Source organism: Ixodes scapularis, unplaced genomic scaffold (assembly GCF_016920785.2).
Source record: "Ixodes scapularis isolate PalLabHiFi unplaced genomic scaffold, ASM1692078v2 PGA_scaffold6__148_contigs__length_123643588, whole genome shotgun sequence".
NCBI lineage: Eukaryota > Metazoa > Arthropoda > Arachnida > Ixodida > Ixodidae > Ixodes > Ixodes scapularis.
In genome coordinates this window covers 29279681-29302652 of record NW_024609881.1, presented here as the reverse complement: position 1 = coordinate 29302652, position 22972 = coordinate 29279681, and positions in this window count along the sequence as shown.

Sequence of the window (22972 nt, the reverse complement as noted above, 5' to 3'; positions counted from 1 at the left end):
ACCGACTAGCCCACCTCCAAGCATTAGAGACACTGGGAACTTGTGAGGCTGCGCATGTAGACAACAAATGCGGCGCTGCAGTCGACAGGGCAGCAGAATGTCGCTGCAGTCCGCACGTGCAGCCGCACGTACGCGTGCATGCGTGGCATGCGCACAACCACCACCATGTACTGACCCATCTGCCAATGCGCCGGTGTCGACACCCATTGCGATCTACACCACACGACTCACGCGAGCCGCTCCTGTCCCAACACTACCCCGTATTTTAGTACACTGTACCCATGGTGTCAGTCTTCTTTTCCTCGTGCCTGCCGCAGCTTCCTGCTTCATTCTTCTTTTCAACGTACAATACATTTGAATTCTGAGTTAGCGCTTGTCTGTCTTCTGTGTTTCGTTCCTGTCCCTGTCCTCGTCGTTTTGTGAGCAATTTTTTCATCATTTGCTTTTTGCATTTTTTGCATTCAGAAAGCCACCCGGGAGCGAGCTTAAAACCAGTAAACAGAAGACAAAAAGGGTGGTGTTGGACATAGGAAATGCATGGCTGCCGTTTTTACTTTTCCTGAATATTTTTTTATAATTTATATTTCAACACCTCTGAGTTGAAAAAAGAAAGGACGAAGTTGTTTTTGCAAGACCAAGTTCGGGAGTCCTATTTCCGGAATATAGATTTGGAATTCGAGTTTTGCAAGGCGTGCCCAATGGGCTGGTCCTTGCGGCCGTTCTGTACATGCCCTCTCTTCCTAATCTAATATCCGATATTAAATATTGAATTCTCTCGTACCCTTCCTGATTTGAAAGGCCTTCGTACACGACGCAAATGGACATTTTAATCGCGACCAGTCCTTCTTGTTCACAGGCTCCACCACCAAGTATAGCTTATAAGTGTTGTTTATCTTAGTCCTATTATTAGCATTGTTATCATTTACAACAAGTTGACTAAGGTTCTTAGACAAAAAGAAACTAATTTCTATTTATGAACCAAAAATAACCGTTAATAAGCGACGTATAAGATTGTATGTTCGAAGGGATATATGAAAAAGATGGACACATTCGTCCCAACAGTTAACGCTGAGATGAATGTCAGTTTAAAATAATTCGATGGAGAGGTACCTCTGGGCTCTATATTATCGACATAGATGCCTTTCCCCAAAAGCTATGGCTTGGCAGACCAGAGTCCGTAAACGGGTCGTGCTTCAATAGCGGTACCATATTTTTCGGTTTATGAGCATCTGTTTTCAGAAAAAGAAACCCCGCAGGGGGCACCTGTGAAAGCAGGTGTTTGGAGAGTGGCGTCTCCACGGACCCCGAGCCATGCGGGTTCGCCCGCCCACGTATGGCTGTGCGTGGCTTTCCCGTGTCTGGGGAAAAGGGCATCCTGGTGGTTGAGCCGAGCCCGGGGTAGGTTTGGACCCTTCGGGGCCCCCCGGGCGAGGCAATACACCACTTCGGCCCCCGCTTCTCATAGACGGGAGTCCTGGTAAGGCCCGGCCAGGATGATTCAGTCTAGTCGCCACTTCTACTATCCCCTCCCTTCCTTCACCCTTGTCTTCTCCTTCTTTTCACTCTTCTCATTTCTCTTCTTTCCTTTTTCAACTCTTTTGGCGGCAAGGGCTAACCCTGGGTGGCGACAGACACCTTGTCTAGAACCACACTTGGTTATAGAAACTGGGCAGCACTAATAGAGTAACGTCTTCAGCCAAGCCATTCTTGCTATGGAGCGTTACCTATTCCCTTGTTGGGCTCGGTGGTGGGCGGTGCACCACAGTTTCCGAAAACCCTCCCCCTTCATATGGGTTCCAAACTTAAACCTTTTGATCGGCCCCCCAAAAGGGGCCGCACCGAAGCACCGAACACGATGAAAGAATCTTTCGTACTGCAGAAATTCCCGAAATTCCTTGTAATGCACTCGGAAGGTGACAAGCCACTTGGCAAACTTTCTCCCTTTCTGGTCTCCAAAGTTCTTGAAGGTGTTATTGGCACCAATTACAGTGCAAAAAAGATGGCTTCTGATGATCTCCTTGTCGAGGTCAACACAAAGCAGCAGAGTGATGCCCTTCTCAAACTCAACCTTGTCTCCGACTACAAGGTAAGCGTCAGTCCTCACCGCAAACTGAACAGTGTTCAAAGAGTCATTTCTGAGGATGACTTGCTTGACTCACCTGAGCCAGAGATAATTGAGGGCCTCTCTAGTCAAGGAGTTACAGATGCACGACGAATCACTATCCGCCGTGATGGTGTGGAACGGAAGACAAAACACATCATTTTGACTTTCGATTCAACCACTCTGCCACAGACTGTAAAAGCAGGTTACCTTCAGTGCCGTGTCCGACCTTATGTGCCGAACCCTCAACGGTGCTTTAAGTGCCAGAGGTTCGGCCATGGGTCACGGAACTGTCGGGGAAGGGACACCTGTGCAAAGTGCTCCAGCAAGGAGCACGTCGCAGATGCGTGCAGTAATGAGCCCCATTGCGCAAACTGTGGTGGCAACCACCCGGCATACTCCCGCTCTTGCCCTGTGTGGAAAGACGAGAAAGAAGTTGTTACATTAAAAGTCACTGAAAACATCACGTATACTGAGGCAAAGAAGCGTTTTGCCTTTGTTTCAAAATGCACTTATGCCGAGGCCGTGCGGAGGGGACCAGCTCGGCCAATGGTTTCGATGGGAACGCAGACGTCTCCGGACGACCTGCATCTCCCATCACGGTCCCCCTCGAAACCCCCGGGAGCGGCGCCAGTGGCACCGTTTCCGAACCGCAAGGTGAATGCTGCCTTGCCAGCATCCACCCCAGAACAGGAGATGACGTCTCCTGCTCAACCAGCTGCTTCGACCTCTCGGGGTCGGGGCCTACCTCCCCACACCTCTGCTCCCCAGAGGAAGCCTGGGGAAGTGCCAAAGCAGTCGACCTCCAAGGGCCAGCTGCCAGCAACTGCAGACGAGCCCATGGATGAGGGTGGGTCGAGATCTGATGAGGAGGCTCTCCTCTCAAGATCAGAGTCCACCCCCTCTGCCTCCGGTGACTCTAATCGGAGGCAGAATAACCCCCCCAAAAAACAAAGTGCACCGCGTGTAAAAATAGATTTTAAACCGTAAGGAATATAGCTTTTTAGTAGAATTTGTATGTTATACTTATTTTGTTTTAAATGGTTAAAAATATAGGTATAATGCAGTGGAACTGCCGCGGTCTTTTTCGAAATATTGATGATGTCAACTTTTTTCTCGATGAGCTCCAGCCCGTTGCCATCTGTTTACAGGAGACTCATCTTAATGAAACACATACACAGGTACTACGGCGACATCAGGTTTTTAGAAAGGACCGTGTTTCTTGCAACAGCTCTTCTGGTGGAGTAGCTGTGGTTGTGCAGAGTGGTATTGCCTGTGCTCCTGTCCCTCTCGCGACCCACTTAGAGGCAGTAGCAGTTCGTGTTCTGCTTGACCGCCTAATTACAATTGTCTCGCTTTACCTTCCACCAAACCTTCCAGTGCATGTACATGACCTGCAAGGACTTGTGGGCCAACTCCCGCAACCTTTTTTAATCTTGGGAGATTTTAATGGACACCACCCCATGTGGGGCAGTGCTCGTCAAGACTCCCGTGGTGGTGCCATAGAACGTTTTTTACTGTCATCTGGCCTTTGCCTTTTAAACAAGAGACAACCGACTTTTTTTAGTGCACCTCATAATACTTTTACTTCCATTGATCTTTCCATATCATCACCTGCTTTACTTCCTTGTTTTTCTTGGAAGGTTTTAGAAAATCCTTTTGGTAGTGACCATTTTCCTGTAATTTTAGAAAGTTCAGTATCCCTTCCTTCTCTTCGAGCTTGTGCTCCCAAGTGGAAATTGGATAAAGCCGACTGGGCTTTATTTTCTCTGGAGGCAGCCGTCGATCCCGCTGTTTTTTTAGCTATGTCTCCTGAGGAAGCGACTCTTTACCTTACTGAGAAAATTATAAATGCTGCTTCTCTGTCAGTTCCTCGAACTTCTGGAAATATTCCCAAGAAATGCAAGCCTTGGTGGAACAAGGACTGTACGACCACCATAAAAGCTCAGAATAAGGCTTGGGGAAGGTTTCGGCGGTACCCGACTGTTCAGAACAAGATTAAATTCAAACAGTGCAAAGCAAAAGCTCGTTGGACACGAAATCAAGCCAAGAGGACCTCATGATTAAAATATGTATCTTCTCTGAACAGTTTTGTTCCTGCAAAAAAGGTATGGGATCGTGTTCGGAAAATTCGGGGTACTTACCACTCCTTCAGTATTCCCCTTTTTCCTTCATCATCCCCATCACTAAAATATCAGGCTGACATTCTTGCTGATCATTTTCGAGAGGTCTCCAGTTCTTCAAATTACAGTACTAAATTTAAAAAGTTCAGGTCTTCGGCAGAAAAACAGCCAATTGATTTCTCTGGAAGTGATACTGGTTACAACCGGCCGTTCACAATGTATGAACTTGAAATAGCCCTTGCAGTAAGGAAGCAGTCAGCACCTGGCCCAGATATGATTCATTATGAACTGCTGAGGCACTTGTCGGCTGAATCCTTGATGAATTTGTTGTCTTTCTTTAATCATTTATGGGCAGCTTCTTGTTTTCCACAGTGCTGGAAGCAAGCACACATCATTCCCATCTTGAAGCCTGGCAAAGACCCTTCCCTACCAGCAAGTTATCGGCCTATCGCTTTGACTAGTTGTCTAGGAAAAACTTATGAACGGCTTATAAACAGAAGGTTAGTATACATTCTAGAACAAAGAAAATTTTCGATAAAAACCAGTGTGGTTTTAGAAGAGGTCGCTCAACCTTGGATCACCTTGTCCGGTTAGAGACTTTTGTTCGTGAGGCTTTTGTGAACCGGCAGCATTGCCTTTCTGTCTTTTTTGATTTACAGAAAGCTTATGATACGGCATGGCGGTACGGAATACTTCAGGACCTGTATAGGTGCGGTGTTCGAGGTCGCATGCTGCGTTGCATAAAGGACTTCTTGACAGACCGTTGTTTTCAGGTCCGCCTTGGATCCACGCTCTCGGATGTTTTTACACAGGAAAACGGCGTCCCACAGGGAGGTGTCTTGAGTGTTACCTTGTTCGCAATTAAGATCAACAGCCTCGCTGCAGTTATACCATCATCAGTTTTTTATTCATTGTACGTAGACGATGTCCAGATTGCTTTCTCCTCATGCAACTTGTCAATTTGTGAGCGCCAATTGCAGATAGCAATAAATAGGATGAGTAAGTGGGCTGATGAAAATGGTTTTCGGTTTGCACCAGAAAAAACAGTGTGCGTGCCTTTTTCATTACGTCGGGGGTTGTCGCTAGATCCCAGCTTGCAGATGAATGGCACTGACATAACCGTTAGGCATGAACACAAGTTTTTGGGTGTTATTTTTGATAAGAAGCTCACTTTTCAGCCCCATCTAAAGGAACTGAAGCGAAAGTGTCTTAAATCTGCCAATGTTCTCAAGGTACTTGCACACGTGTCCTGGGGTTCTGACAGGAGATGCCTCCTGCGACTCTACAACTCGCTGGTTCGTTCCCGTCTCGATTATGGTGCAGTTGTATATGGCTCGGCACGACCGTCATCTTTAAAAATGCTGGATCCTGTGCATCACCTTGGGCTTCGACTTGCCACGGGGGCTTTCCGAACGTCGCCTGTTCCGAGTTTGTATGCAGAGACGCACCAAATGCCACTAGAAAAGCGAAGACAGTTCCTCAGCCTATGCTATAGTTATAAAGTCAAATCTGATCCTGAACACCCATCCTATCGTTGCTTGCAGGTATCTCCTTTTTCACGTCTTTTTGAGAACAAGCCAAGTATAGTACGGCCTTTAAGCCTCCGCATTCAATGCATGTCTACATCCCTGCAACTTGCACTCCCTGAGCGTAGCTTGATGACGAGAGTTCGAAGCATTGCTCCTTGGAAGGCGGTTCACTATACCTGTGACTGGTCGCTAGCGAAATACAATAAGCGATCTGTTGCACCACTAGTTCTTCAGCAAGAGTTTATGGCCTTGCAAGCTAAGTATAAGGACTGTGCACAATTCTTCACTGATGGTGCAAAAACTCCACACTTCGTCGGTTCAGATGTATATTCAGAACACTTTGTAAAAGCTCGACGGCTTCACTCTGTTGCCAGCATCTTTACTGCAGAACTTTATGGTGTGCTCATGGTAATTGAATATATTTTAGGCAACAACATCAGGAAAGCTATTTTGTTTGTGGACTCCCAGAGTGCTATCCTCTCTCTCTGTTCCCTCAATGATTCTAAGAATCTGCTCGTGCAACAAGTACAGGCAGAGTTAAACCTGGCTTTCCAAATGGGATACAATATCAAGCTGTGCTGGGTACCAAGCCATGTGGGAATTTCAGGTAATGAAAAGGCGGATAGGCTAGCAGCCTCCGTTAAGGATGCTCTGGAAACACCTGTTCAGCTGCCTCAAGAAGATTTTAAACCGGTTCTCAAAAAAGCAGTTCATTATGCCTGGCAGCAAGACTGGGACAAAGAAATAAATAATAAGCTACATGTTATCAAACCACGTTTGGAGTTATGGGAGAGTTCGCACCATAGAGACCGTCGCCATGAAGTCTTAATGTGTCGCTTGAGAATTGGACATTCACGTATCACCCATCAACATCTTCTTTGTGGTGAGGACACCCCAGTCTGTGAGCATTGCGGTGAATCGCTAACTATACTGCATATTCTATGGCACTGCAAATTCTTTGATCAGGAACGCCGGACGAGTTTTCCTTTACTTTCTGGATATCTTCCATTTCATCCAGTCTTCCTACTGGGAGATGAACCTTTAGTTCCTTTTGGTCACATTTTAGATTTTCTTAAAAAAACTGGCTACCTGCACCAGTTATAGATCCTCTGCATAGTGCATTGCATAGTAATTCCTTCCTTCTACTATAGAGTCTTTTAATTATCTCTTTGGCGCAGCATGGCCTATGTTGCTTTTTGCGCCACTAAACACCTAATAATCAATCAATCAATCAGAAAAAGAAATGTGGTATAGAAGTTGCACCTCTGCATTTTTACGGTCGGCGCGGCGAAATTGCATTGAAGTGCCCACATATGTGTATCGTGATCGCAGTATAAGCGAGAGGGAAATCAAGCTTTAATAATTTTGTCAACGAATCGAACAAGAAACATAGCCCCCGTGAAAAAATTTCACAGTTAAGTCCATACATATATACAGAAAACAACAACATGTATATAAATCGTACCGTTGTATAAGACGCACCGACAGATATTTTTAAAAAACAACGCGACTTATACACTGAAAACGGCGGCAATAATAATTTTGCATATTATTATAATTATTTTCAAGAGTAGGTTATTCAGGGGTGCGAGGCTTTGCAGAACTGTTAAATATTTTAAAACGAGTGCACACCGTTGATTTCTATTCTGGGGTATGTTCCAAATCGTACCCAATTAGGTAACCTGTCTCCTTCGTCAGCGGGTAATACCACGTGACATCGCGAGTATACGATCCGCGACTCGATTTTGGAACGGATAATCACCTGGATACTACGCGGATTGGCTTCGTCTTGGGCTACGGCAAAAAGAAAACACAGCATCGATGGCAGAAAATAGCAGACGATCCTTTTAATCATAGAGAAAACACTCCACGGAAAAAAAGGATGACGGAGAAAGCATAATCCTTTTGATCATGGAGAGACGATAATACTAATGACGGCGCGGTGTTTTCTGAGCTGGATTCACCAGCTCCGTTTACTCAACTTCCTTTTGAGCTGTATATTGAGACCAAAATTACTCACTCCTTACAGTTAGACATAAAAAAATTGTTCTTATTAATCAGCGCGACCGCTGTAATTCTAGTCCAGGTGCCCTAAACGTGTGCATTCCACACATTCTAATTTGCACCGATTACGTTTTGCAGAAATTGCTTCCACACGGTGTAGCGGTACAGCGCAAGGTGCTATCTGAAGAGTGATATGGGACTTACGTTTTCTTTGACGCGAATATACATGAAGGTTCGAATTTTGCACTGCTTTACAAGCGTTATCCTCTCATTGCACACACTCTAGGGGAAACAAAAGTACTTCCTCATCATTTACTGCGTTCGAACATTTTCAGCCTTGAACGTGAGAATACGGCATTCCCTCAACGCCGAGCACGACGATGCGGAGAAGTTCCTGTTTACGCTCGCACTCTGATAATGACAACAGATATACCTTCCCGGGGAAGGCGCACGGTCTGGATGTTGTGCACAGACAGTTCGTGCGTTGCAAACAGGAAATTGCAATAACCACATATAGATGGCTGCACCTCATTCTTTGTCATTTCGAACGTCCGCCACCAAAGCCAGCGGAGCAAGCGAGATTTGACGGCTGTCGGCGCAGAAAGCAGACGACGAACAGATCACGTGACGTATTTACTCGATCTGATCCGATGTTATCTCCTGATCGAGGAGGGTAGCGTGAGCATAATGACTCCGGAGTAAACAACCCGCTTCTGGAACGCGAGTTCTGACGTCATCGAGTGAGCTCAAAGGAGTTTTGAAACGTCACGGTACGAAACCTGTACTCCGGACTCAGATCGAGTAAATTCTGGAACACAGCCGTAAGCTGGATTGAGGATCGAGAGCCCGACGGGAGCACCACCGGCGGCCATCACTTGATGCCAAGCATTAAATGCGAGTCTATGGGAGGTATCGATAAAAACGAACGTTTTGAAATTTGGTTGGCGTGTCTTGTAAATAGACTTTTATGAGGTTTCGCAGGAATTGTAAGACAGAATTCGCAGTCGTCGCTAACTGTTGAGAAGGTTTTTAAATTGCAGAAACAGCGTGGCAATCTGTTTTATACTGCCATCGACGGCATTCGCCTGCTCGACTGTTCCGAATCGTTGTCGTCATGCTTCAAAACTCACGTTTTTGCTTAAAATAACTCGCAACACGAACAGTTTCCTATGAGAATTTTTTTAAAAGAGAAGTTACTTTAGCGAGAAAGAGTAGATTTGTCATCAGACATAGCCTGCCTTGATTTGAAAACAAAAACGAAGCTTCAAATGCAGTATACAACCTTTCCCAAGTAAACACATAAAAGTAAGCATGGCATTGAAGCAAACCTTTCTGGCTGCTTGCATGACGGCGTGGCTCCCACTGTCTGCTCGTGGGGCCGGTGGAGGAAGGCAACGGAGGATAGAAAAGTATTTCGCTCCTAAAACGTCTGCGTAGGATGTATTAATATTATTACAACACAAAACTTTCTTACGGTTCCTAGGAAACTTTTTCGAAGTTTGGTAGTCAAAAATATAATGAAAATGAGAGAAATGTAGACTTTTCATGTTTTTCTCTCACGGTTCGATGCATTTGCTGGTGTCAAGCAATGGCGGTCGACCGTGGCACTCGACCCCAGCAAAACAAGCCTCGGTCCGCGATTGAGCTTATACAATATACATCAGTGCGTCGTTTCCAACGCTCGTGGTGACCGCGTGAAAGCGCCAGGTTAACAGGGTACATCATCCTCATCACGCGTAGAATTTCGGATTTGGATTTGGATGCCGCGGCTTTCCCTTTGTGTCGGTTGATCAACAGTGGCCGGTCCATTTTGCGCGTGGTGCTCGGCGTTAGACGTCGTCTGCCTGCGCTTCGCCGCAAAGATGTGTAAAATGACCTACTCTTGCGAGCCCCGATGCAACTCGGATGAAAAAAAAAAGAAGCCTGTAGAGCTTTCTTCTCATCGGGTCCCAGCTGACGTTGGTTTGAGAGAAGAGTGGCTTACTGCAATCCGACGAAAAAACTGGGCGCCGAATGCGACGTCGTGCACTAAGGTATGCAGCGAGCACGAAGACGCATGCCGTCTGCTTCTCTCGAAATAGCGGAAAGTTTAAATATCAGATAGGACAATCAGAGCGCCAGAATTTCCTCATGGCCACACGCTTTTTTTCCCCCGAATGCGCAGGTAGTACGGCGCTAGCGTAACGCCCGCGTATTCGGAGCAGCAGCGGAACAGCCAGAATGGATGGGTAGATGGATGGATGGCATGCATCCACCCATCCATCTATCCATCCAAACGACACTCATGATTTAAGACAACCCTGAGACTGGGGAAAACAAGAACAGACACGACGAAATCTCAAAACGTTTGAGATTTCGTCGTGTTTGTCCTTCTTGTTTTCCCCAGTCTCAGGGTTGCCTTAAATCATGAACGTAAACCAGCTCGCCTGCGCCCTATCACTCATTTCAGCAAACGACCCTGTTTCAGTGGCGCGCCTAGCGTCAAAAACGTTGCAGTTACGTCGACGGCGGTGGCCCATTGGTTTCCGACTCTTTTGACAGGCTCTGAAAGTATATAGAGGTGGCACGGGTTGTGCACACCGTTGAATAGAACGGTGTGCACAACCAGTGCGTTTATCGAGGGAGAGGAGGAGACAAGAACCAACATTGGTCGGAACGCCGTGCTCCGGTTGGAATGATTAGTGGGTAGACTGAAAGCTAGTCTCCGTTCCATTCGTCAAACGCCGAACCCCGGCGTCCGGGGATTGACTTTCGCATTCGAGCGCGCTCGACGGGTGCAGTGGATACAGATGCCGCTAACTGCGTTTTCCCACGAATCAAACCAACCGGATCTCAGTGTCCTGACGTCCCCGCTCGCTCTCGTCTCCTCCTCTCCCTCACTTTCTGCCCGCATACGGGCTGACAACTTCGAATCTTTCAGGTCCTCCGCATATAAAAAAAGAAAAAAAAAAAGAAAAAAAGAAAAATGCGCACATAAACATCGCTTTTCCGAATGATGCATAAGGAAATCACACCATTTAACACGCACCAAAACAACCGTATTGTAACAACACCACCTAGAACACAAAACCTCCGCGTTTCCTCCTTCAAACGTCATGACTAGTAGGTCCCCTCAGCGCCCCCTAGGTAGCCCGGACGAGTGCCATCGTCTGCTACATCCACTGATCTCTATTGTAGTGGGCTACTACAATAGAGATCAGTGGCTACATCGTCTGCGACATCGTCTGCTCCATCTCCCGCTTCAGTGGTTTGTGTAGCAGATAACGAAACAGATGCTCACGCCGAGTGTCTGTTGCTATAGCATACGATGAAGTTAGACTTTTGCGAGGAGCGTCAAATGCATGAGTGAAAATGCCTTACTGCTGTGCGAAAGGCCGCAAAGCCCTTCGCTGGACGCTGGCACTGGACGCCATTTTTGAGGGTGCTGTTTATAGTTCGTTCACTCTTCAGCAGAGAATGCAGCCAATGCCAGAAGCGCGAGAGCTCGATGTCGCTGCTTTGAAGCGTTCTTCCGGAGAACGAGCGCGCGCGCTAGAAATGCACATCTCAAAGCTAGGAGCGCGTGCTATAGCTCGCGCTCCTGGCCAAGGGAGTGTTCGCATGCACGTTGTAAATGAACTGGAAGCTGGCTATCAGCTCGCGCTCAGTAGTCGCGCACACAGTTCTGGCCGCCAGTGAATGCGACGCAGTTGTGACGCAGCCCCTACTCTCGTAGAGCTTCAGCCAGTTTGCCGCTTGGGGCGGGTCGGGGATCTACTAATGAAACGTCATACGCAGGCCTTGTCTACTAGCTGGTGCTGATCATATACCAAAGCGATTTAAAAGATAAGGCCTATACGCATGACGTCTTCGGTAGTAGTTCGTCTTGGAGTCGCTGCGTACTGGTGTCGCGCTTGTGGTGAGCAGTGTTGGCGGTAACGCGTTACCAAAATAACGGCGTTACCGGTGACGAGGCAGTTTTTCTGGTAGGGTTATAACGTCGTTACTTTCTTTTTTTTTTCAAAACTAACGGGTAGCTTACTTACGTTACTTATTTCGAGGCAGGGGTAACGCAGTTCGATACTCGTTATAATTCTTCCGAGTCTTAAAAAAAGCAAAAAAAAAAAAAAAAAAAAGTTCAGTTTTGATTATCTGTAGCGTATTTCGTTATTTTTTTTTCGGAGTCGCCTACGACACTGACTATGAGACGCTGCAGAACGCGTCGGTGGCGACGTTGACGCAAGCCAGGCGGCGTTGTGTAGATTTTCTAGACTGGACTTATCTCTGGACTTATCTCCTAGGTGGTGTTGATTATACGGAGTTAGGCAATTACATCCACTCAACGCTTCGAAGAAAAAACAAAAGAAAAGCAGAAAATTCGTTTTAGGGTCGCCACGATTGAGTTGAAGTTCCTCACGACACTTTCAAGACGTAGCCATCATGCTGTCGCTATCCTTAGCGTGCAGAAGAGCCACGCACCGACACGACCGAGTGCCGAAGATCTGTTTGAGAGATTATAAAGACGATCAGCAGATTAGCGTCCAACTAAGAACAGAAAAGAGTGAGCGAAGTATCCGTGCCTCTAGGCTCAAGACGGAGGAAGTCTTTTCGTTCGATTCGAAGACATCTAGATAAGTCGTGCTCCAAGAAAGAAAAGCAAGACGACACGAACTGGAGCAGGCCTTGGGGGCTCGGCTCATGCCTCGAATCGGGTATCGCGGTAAGCGCGCAATCTCGTTACGTCGTTGCAAAGAAGCGCCGGGTAATGAGCCTTACATCAAAGTGTGGGAACCGAGTTAGGAACTGAGGCACGATGAAAGAGCAGCGGCTCTGTGTGCAGCGGGCGCCATTCGGGTGTGGCGCGTCGTCTGCTTCTGCGCGTGCCCTGTTCATAACGTCTGCTATTATTGTAGGTCGAACGCCGCCTCGCTCGCGTGACTTGCTTGTCTGCTTCCGCGGAATGCCGTTGCGGCTGTTGTTTTCGTCTTGATGCAAACGTGAACCGAATTTTCTCTCGCGCGCGGGCGAAGTAACCCTAATAATGGAAAGCATAATAATATTTACAGGCAAAACTATGGCACTGCCCCACAAAAAAGAATATATATATATATATATATATATATATATATATATATATATATATAAGAAATTGCACTTGATTTTGTGCACACAAACACGAAGCATCACCAAGATTTATTCTGATTTATTCAGCTACAGTTCGAAATTTATTAACTAACGAGTGTATGAATCATTGAAGTTCTTTTGACGTTATAGCAGGATACCAAAAAGAGTTCACAGGTTTTATGCGGAATTTAAATAAATCCGACTTATTTGGTTTAAATCACATTTATTTGATTTATATAACACAGTTTGATATAAATCACTGTGGCTATATTAAAGCGCACCTTAATTCCTAGATGAATGTTTGCACATGACATATTGATTGATCGATCCGTCCGATCACTAAAGACAACCTGAAAAGATAATTACTGTAAATTGAAAGTGCAGTTTGCTCAACAACTTTTTACTGAGTAAGCCCCGCCATTGGAGAACAAATAAAACACAGTTTTACACGTTTTAGTTACTGAAAACATTTGATTTGTTTTTTTTTCTTTCGCGTTCTGATTTTCTTACAATAGGGCATTACTTTTGCAGTGTTAGTTTCTTTTTTTCGCGTTGTTATTTAATTGCAATAGGACGTTACGTTGCTGGCGAACGAAGTTAATGGTAGAAAGAAGGCTCATTGCTCCCATCTGATCAAATGAAAACTGTTTCGTGTTCGCGTTCAATCTAATACAAATAGTGTTTAAGTGATGATTCCTTTGATTTAAATACAAAACGAATGCACATATAGAGCATCAAATACCAAACAAACAGCAAACAATATATATATATATATATATATATATATATATATTTAAATTATCTTTGCGGGAAAGATTTGATTTAAAGAGTCACTGAAGGGGTCCGCATCAAAAGACCCAGAATAAATTTTCGCTACCTGGATTATGGAACTGGAAATCTACCTGGGTTCTATCTGGAATTCAGGTTTTTAAAAATTATTCCTTTGTCCGCAATCTGGATTTCGGATTTCCAGAAACAGATTTCCAGTTCCATAATGGAGATAGTGAAAAGGTATGCTGGGTTTTTCGGTAGGGACATGCTTGCGGGCCGTCTCCTTTTAGCAACGATGGTAGTTGTGTGGACTTCTTAGCGATCGTGTACGCGTAGCAGTCGATCAAGGCGTCAATTCCGTCACCGCTAGAGGTGGGCATTCGGACCCGTTTAAATCGACATTTCGTATATGCCGACGTTACATAGCTCGAACAAAGTCCCCCAACCGCCACGAAACACGCGTTGCCGGAAATACCACCCAAAACTGAAACCAATGGTGGCCAACTAAGTGAAGGTTCGTTTTCTTCTTAGGATTGCGTCAGGGACCCGATGACTGGGAACGCCGATGGTGTGCGGATGTTGATGGTCAAAAACTGACAGGACTCCATTAGTGAGAGAGAAATAAAAAGAAACGTCTATTTACAGTACAGATCGAAAGGTGGCCGACCGGCGTTCCTCACGGCCCTCGCGCGTCTCTTTTCTTCTTCCTTCTCCTCGAGCCGCAGCCGCGCCGCTCACTTTAAAGTCATTACTCAGAGAAAAGAAAGACGAAACCGAAACTACAGCCACTGTACCGAAACCCTGCGCATGTCGCGCCTCTGGATTTGTGGCCGTCATTTACGTTGACCTTCACACCTCCCCAACAAGTATAATTTTGGGGCCTCAATGTCACAAAATTATCACACACAAAAACAAAATGTCCGCCCGTCATACACTGGTCGCTCTTGTAAGGTGATTTTGAATGTGCCCGCCAAGGCTCTAAACACCCCGTTACTACCAAAAGTGCCTTAAGGCTTGCATAATATGAACTAAAACGTGAATCTAAAAAAAAATCTGCAAAGGCGTATGCGGAAAATATGCTCTCTCTAAACCAGGCTATTTTCCCGAAACCCGCAACTGCCCGTTCAGTCATACCAACAAAAAAAAAAAAAAATCTCACCAACTTAAAGTATACAATCCATTTAAAAAGACACACCAAAACTTCGGTTCGCGCATGCGCCGAACCAAAAACCATTGCTTGACAAAGCAGTCGCTCCTTCTCTATGCGGTCCGTGTGGACCATGTGGACGTCGCGCTCCACAAGCTGGTCCATCTCGAGGGCTCTCAGTTGCGACACCCGGCCCTCCACCGGGAGCTCTGTGGCCTTGGCCTGCTTCACTTTTGGGCTGGGCCAATCCTCCTTCATGGCAGATTCACCCTCGGCCACTTTGTCGGGGTCTCCACCCTGGGTCGGGGGTGCCTCTTCGCCAGTCGCCGCCCCCACCCCGCTAGGTAGCCATTGTTTACACACCCAGCACTTGCCTGTCGACCGTCGGGCTTGCGGTTCGCGGCCGAGGCGGACACCATCGAGAAGATGCCCCGCAGGATGTGACGCACTTTCTCCTTGATCCCGAACGCCTCGCCCCCGGCCGCGGAGACAACCTTGTTCACCGTAAAGCTGCTTGGCTGCAGGTCCGCGTGGGGCACCGCCGCCTAATGCGGGTACTTAGCCTCGAGGTTGAAGGGCTTGCTCCGGTAGAAGGTGAGCATCTTGCTGAAGGGCAGCTGGTGAGAGCGGGGAAACACCTCTGCCCGGTTGTCCTATCCCGTGCCCGGGTCGTGGCACAGCTCGATGGAGTAAAGCTGGGCGTCCACCACCGCAAAGTCTCGCATCTTGAAGATGGGTGACAGCAAGACACACTGCAGGGCGCAGCCCTGGTCCGTCACCTCGTCCTGGTGCGGTGTCGTCGAGGGCTCCCGTTGGAACACCTTGCAAACCAGCTGCTTGATCGCCGGCACCCAGGTACCGCCCCCGACTAGCTCCACCGACTCCACGTTTGTCGGCCGCAGCCCGGCCTCCATCAACGCCCACGCCATGGTACGCTCGGCACGGGCTAGCAGCTTGGTGAATATGGTCTCGAAGGTCTCCCGTCTTAGCTTGCCCGCAACGTCCCAGTCGTTCTTGTAGCACTCGATGTTGAGCGTCAAGTCGTGCGGGTTGGCACTCATCTGCTCCGGAATGGATAATCGCCTGCACCATCCTCGAGCCGCATTTCACCTCCACTCTCCGCAAATCAGCGCGCGTACCATTCTGATTGACATTTATGTCCTGGGACATACTCTGCTGGAATGGTGTTAAATTTGTCGAGATGTAACCCACCACGGAGTTATTCTTCAAGTCTCGGTTCCGCGCTTGTTTACTAGGACAGTCACAGGAAAAATGTCCCATACCCTTGGAGTTGAAACATTTCACCCTGGGTTGGTTTGACATTGACCCCGGCCCTACCTTATCATGCTTTTTCCCGACAGGACTGGACCCTCTTTTCTTTTCAGACTCGCGGTTTTTCGCATATGCAGGGGAATGTTGCGTTGTTTGCATCGTTCTCCCTCTTCAAAACGGTCAGATAGCGCAGCCACCTCTGCTGGTTTGAGCCATTTTCCAGTCTCATTTAGCGTTACATAGGTCTGCATGTCGACGGGTAAGGAATCTCTAATGCGATCAGAAACCATTAATGCTAGCAAGTCCTTAAGAGAGTCGATCGAGCGACTTCGAGTATAATACTCGAAACAGCTCTCAACCCGTGTCGCAAACTGAGTCCAGGATTCTTTCTCCGTTCTGGTGGCTTTGAGAAAAAGCCTCCTGCACTCAGCCGGCGACAGTCTGAGTTCCAAGAGAACTCGCAACGTAATCACTTGCTTCGCCGACGGGCAGCCTATTCACCAGCGCCCGCATGCGCTCTGTAAAATAAGGTCGCACGAGCGAGCCCCTCGGGCGCTCATGCACCTCGTATGTTGCAAAGACATTTTCGACACCGTCGAACCAGCTTGGTACGAGCAGTTCGGACGATGGCATTTGTGTCAACACACCCTTCATGAGCCTGGAAAAGCTAAGCACCTCTTCCCTCAGGTTGAGTTCTGCGCCGCCTCCACTGGTTCTGGGTCTGTTTTCCACACGAACTCGCTCTAGTTCAAGCTCTAGACGCACTAGCCGTTCTTTTTCTCTAACAAGCTTAATCTCTCTTTCAATAAGTGAGCTACTCGATCGGCCATCCCGGCCCCCTTCCTCGTGCGTCCCCACGGTCGCCGCTGGTCTACTCTGAGGTGACGGTTCACCTCGCTCGTCGACATCGTTATCATTAGCTCCATCCCGATCCAACGAAGTAACCGGCCTAAGCCGTTCCCCACTGCGTAGCTCCATGGCGGGCACCAGTCAAAATAATCACCTTACCCTTGAAGGTTGACAAGTCCCAATGGCAAGCACCCGTAGTCTGTCGATCGGAACAGTCCGGCCCGATAACGGTGTCTGAGTCGTGTAGACGCTTCGCAGGGCTGTGGGTCTGCAGCACTTCTCGAAGCCGCGTCGACGCGAAGTCTCGGCGATCCAAGTCTTCTTCGTTAAACACGGCTGCCGAGGCCCAGGAACTTGCCGCCTCTCTTCTTGTTGAATGGAGTCGCTGTCCGCTGAATCTGCTGAGTCGTTCCAGCCGGCGGGGCCCGCTGACGCAATCCTGTCGACTGCGCCAGTGAAGGTTCGTTTTCTCCTTAGGATTGCGTCAGGGACCCGATGACTGGGAACGCCGATGGTGTGCGGATGTTGATGGTCAAAAAAAAAAAAAAAAAATGACTGACAGGACTTTATTAGTGAGAGAGAAATAAAAAGAAACGTCTATTTACAGTACAGATCGAAAGGTGGCCGACCGGCGTTCCTCACGGCCCTCGCGCGTCTCTTTTCTTCTTCCTTCTCCTCGAGCCGCAGCCGCGCCGCTCACTTTAAAGTCATTACTCAGAGAAAAGAAAGACGAAACCGAAACTACAGCCACTGTACCGAAACCCTGCGCATGTCGCGCCTCTGGATTTGTGGCCGTCATTTACGTTGACCTTCACAAACTCTACTGCGACTTTCTTTACCAAAGCGCATCGGGAACGTTTAGGCCTAAGTTATCTCACAAATGAACGTACTTTCCGCTGTGGCGCTGCTCTTACTGACATGATCTCGTCATGACATTCCGTCCAAGCTTCACAGACATCCACGAGGTGGTTTTTAAATATCGTTTGGTTATCGTTTAATGAAGTTTAAATATGATTTCTCGCGTTTTCCTACAAGATATTGGCCTCGGTGAAGTCTCAGTTTAAGCAGCTTCATGTTGAACTAAAGAAATGAGCACCGAATTCTGAATTTCGTACCCGTTTAAAGCATTGTAGTAAAATCAGGTTGATTTGAATCACGATTTGAATCATGATTTAGATTACGATTTAAATCATTTTAATTTTATTCTCCACTCTGCTTTCTAGGTAATACAATTATTAGTAACCTTTACGTTTTCCTTCTGTACAGTAATTGACAGAACTAGAACGGCGGGGCGTGTCTTATAGACTTTCCGATTTATGCCTCACGCAAACCAGAAACATGTGAAGTCAATCTTGTTTAAAATCACTGATCCCTTTGACTAACGTGGTCAAGGGAAGCAAAAGAAATAAGATTCGAAAGACTACTACGCACGTAAAACGCATCACACGCGACAATCTATTTCTGAAGTTTTTATTGTCACAAAAGCGTTAGTTTCACAAATATGCCAGCTCCCTCGCCTTCTCTATTTTCGTTTCTCACTAAAGACCGATCCACGGAATGTATGAAGGCAAGCCAAGCGTAATGCTCGACGCTAAACCAGGCTGCGTACAAAATCGATAACTGCTTTTTGGGTTAGGCCTAGCCTAAGTAATCTAAGCCTTTTATAGCGTGCATGCCTTGAGCGCATGCTGTGACATTGGCGACACACACACAGCGCGCGTTTCTAGGCGCTTGCTATGTTATCAACAAAACCTTTCATCTTGTTAGCTGCTCATCGTCACACAGTGGAAGAGAGTGCGGTGCGCGGTATGGTCCGCTATGTTCTTCACTGTTGTTTGGTTGCAAGATATGCATTTTAAAAATAAAACGACAAAACACTAATATTTGCGTTTAGAGCCTATAATATTCGCGGAAATTGGTTTGTGTAATTCAGATATCAAGATTACTATTACCTTCTAATAGCCCAAGTTTAGTGTTTCTTTGTTGTAATGTTTGTACCCTCCCACGGTCTAGGATAACATGGTGAAGGCATAATTGATTTGCCTGACGAGTCCTTAATTGTTACTTGTTTACACTGCTCAAAATAACAAAATAACGCAAAAAAATATTTCACAGCGATTCTTATTTTTTAAAGTTCTATAGTGTACGCAATGCAATATTTAAAAAAGCGAACGTTTAAATTTGTTGAGAATATATTAAGTATAGTCCTTTCGGAGAGTGAAAAACCTGTATTTTTATCAGTTTCACCGCAAACTTGAGGGGCAAACTGACTTGACGTGACTTGAATTTCCCTGCCAAATCTAGCGGAGAAACTGAATTGCCACATAGGTCTCGTGACGTCAGGTCACGTGATATTAATTTGTCCGGAATCTTTAGTGGTAAGCACACAGGCTGACGACCGAACGGCCAAGCCTTTGAGATTGGGATATTCCGCCAAAAAACGCTTCATGCATTAAAAAAAAATGCTAAGGAAAATAAACAGTCTAACAACCGCCCGTAGCAAAAAAAAAAAAAAAAAAGAAAAACATATTTTCTACATAGTTACTTAAACGTGTGCAGGATTATACAAGAAGTAAGGGCATGTACTTCCTTGAAGTTCAGCAAACAAAGCAAATGAAGCATTCCTGTCCCACGTCAGTCATTGCACACTCCTATGGGGCCCATCACTTTTGACTATGCCGGCGTCCTGAAAGCAATTGAGAACTTGAAGCTGTCTTCCAGCTCAGGGGATGACCAAATCAATTCGAAGGTTTTAATAAACACTAAATACATTTCTGCAGCTTTTCTTTGTGACATATTTTCCCAGTCAAATAAACTTTCTGAAATTCCGAGGGATTGGAAAACTGGAAACGTAACCCCTGTGTTCAAATCTGGTGACCGCCACCTAATTACAAACTATCGGCCCATCTCCCTAACTAGCGTATCATCTAAGCTCATGGAACACGTACTTTACTTCAATATCATCAATTATTTAAAAGATAACAACCTCTTTTTTAATCACCAACATGGTTTTCGGAAAGCGTACTCTTGCGAAACCCAACTAACGGCGTTTCTTTATTACATTCACGCAGGTTTTAATACCAACATTCAGACTGACGCCATTTTTCTCGACTTTTTTAAAGCGTTTGATAAAGTCCCTCATCAACGTCTTAAAATAAAACCTAACCAATTTAAGATCCATCCCACTATCGTAAATTGGATACCCGAATTCTTGACTAACCGCACCCAGTACACCACCATTAATAACTCTAAATCCCCCTCGTGCCCGGTAACCTCAGGCGTCCCTCAGGGTAGTGTAGTTGGGCCCTTACTCTTTTTAATCTACATCAATGATATTCATGAGCACATCTCCTCATCAGTTCGGTTATTTGCAGACGACTGCGTCATTTACAGGCCCATTCTCTCGCTCGACGATCACCATACCTTGCAAAAAGATATTTCACAAGTCATTCAATGGTGCAATAAATGACAGATGACTCTCAATTTCGACAAATGTAAATCCCTTTCCTTTTCTCGTCCTGCTCTTTAACCTTTTTCTTACCATTTTGACGCGTCCCTTATCACCGTTTGCAGTTCATATAAATATCTCGGTATTCATTTAACATCTGACCTTTCATGGACGTCTCACATCAGTAATATACTAGCTAGCGCAAACCGTACCCTCGGTTTTTTGCGCCGAAACCTGAAACCCGCAACACCAGAGATAAAACAATTAGCATACTCAACTTTGGTTCGGTCTAAGCTTGAATTCGCTTCTTCCGTGTGGTGCCCTTGGCAATCTTACCTATCTAACAAACTTGAATCCATCCAAAACAGGGCTGTTCGTTTTATTTTTTCTGATTACTCAGCATTCACGAGCATATCTGGATTGCGCGAAGCAGCTAACCTTCACACGCTTTCATTGAGGCGCCGAGTGTCCCGTCTCTCTCTCCTTCACCGAATCTTTCACCATAACATGCCTCTTCGTGAATTTCTGCTTTTACCCCCGTGGCAGATTTTCCCCCGCTTTGACCACTCCTGCAAGTTGCGGCCCATTTTTTCGTCAACTACTTCATACAGTAATTCAACTTTACCTTTGGCAATAAACGATTGGAACATACTACGAAATGGCATTGTTACCATAATTGACACACATAAATTTGCCGCCTCTGTAACCACTTTCATCTCTTCATTATCCGACTAGTTCCCTCTTCTATTGTGTTAAAATTGCGTGCGGAAGTGTTCGATTAAGAAAAATAATAACAAATGTACCACTCCCTTGTGTAATGCCCGTAAGGGCCTTCAAGGATAATAAGTGATGATGATGATGATGAAAACATTTATTCTATGAAACATGACAGAAAGCACCGTTTTATGTTGCTTTTACTTCGGGCCAAAATAAATAATAACTTTAAAAAAAAATAACACAACTGGATGTTGGTTTACGAATTCAGGTATCAAGCATGGCAGCTAACCTGTTTCTATAGTTGGTCCTCACCTGAGTATTATATAAGAGCCTTGACGGAGATAGCTTTGTATACTACTTGGAAGGCATTTGCCGAATATGGACAGGTCACGTGTTATGTTATTGTAGACGTGAATTGAATGTTTTAGTCGGAATGGTTATGTAATGCTAAGGCAATTGCATAAAAAAAAAATCGGTGTTCTGTGTTACATGCGCCGAAATGTTTCAATACTGCGTACTCCTTTTTTGTTTTAGTAAAATAGCTATATGTTTTCAGGTTTGTTTTAGTTGTTGAACCCCAAATAAGTGGCGAGTAATGGAGAACAAGTAGACAGCAAACAGGAGGTGGCTAGATCGGCTGCTAGCCAGCGCCGCGGGGAAACAAAAAGGCCAATTTTGGGCAGTACATGCCACCGAACGACTGGAAACGATAGGCGCTTCACACTTCAGTTGGGAATTCCGACGTTCAAGCTCCGGATGGGGTCCAATATTTGCGTTCCTGGCATGTCTCAGAGTCGCGAGAATTCCGCATGAGATGGCGCTACCTGTCAACCGCACTTTATTGGCCACCTTATGTGTCGCGCCGTTCTCCTGTTCGCTAAAAATTAAATCTTTGTGGAAAGGACCTGTTTCACAGATATCGATTTACGGACGTATTGATTGTGGCGTCGTGGTTTATTCCTTCCTCGCTAAGGCAAATATGCGGAGTTCGTAGGCCCTTTGACTTCTCCCTAGTTCGCGCCGGCTTTCAATTGGGTCGACGGAGTGCCAGTAAGAAGCCGAGAGCATGTCACGTGACTTTCCGTCTTGCGCCCACTGTTATGTCCCGCTGCAACATAACGTGGCATGCCTTCTCGAATGGATTGCGGCGTCTATCGCTGTCAACATCGACTCGATTGAGGACACCAATGTCTACAAGATGAGCGGATAGTTATCAAAAAAGTCCCGGCAACCTATGCGGCACGGTACTATACGGGGTAGATAAAAATAGCCACTTGAAAAGATAAACCAAATATCAATGTGCTAACATACCAAACTACAAACCACCTCCTCCGAGATTGCGATCACCTGTTGTAAACTGCCAGCTTCAACGTTTTTATTGAAGAGGACAGTAACGCTTCCTGATTTCAAAATTCACAAAAAAAAAACAAAAAAAAAAGAACGAAAAAAAAAACACAAAAAGATACGGAAAGACAAAGATAGAGTTCTGTCTATCTTTCCCGTAAAGTTAGACTTAGTAACTTACCAATCGCCTCACACACTGAACGAAAAAAAAAAGGTTTATTTCGTTTCTCTATTCGTTCCCCAAGACATGTCAGCACTCTCAGTGACCGATTACTAACCCGATTTTTTTAAAACAGTGCCGTCTGCTTTGGAGATTTTATGGTTCTTTTCCGCTTCCGTCAGTAGTCTACACCGTTTGGCCTCGAAATGCAAATTTCGACAGTTTTTTTTTTCGTTAGGAATAGCATTAAATATCCCACAGGGTAAAAGCTGAATGATAGTTGTCTGAACTATTCTTCAGCAGGTACGGCGTTTCGAGGCACCAGGCGAAACTTTCCTCGTCACAAGCGGCCCAAGTGGAGGAGCTATTCGGAGATCCGCAGCTTACATCCTCTTATCGACTGG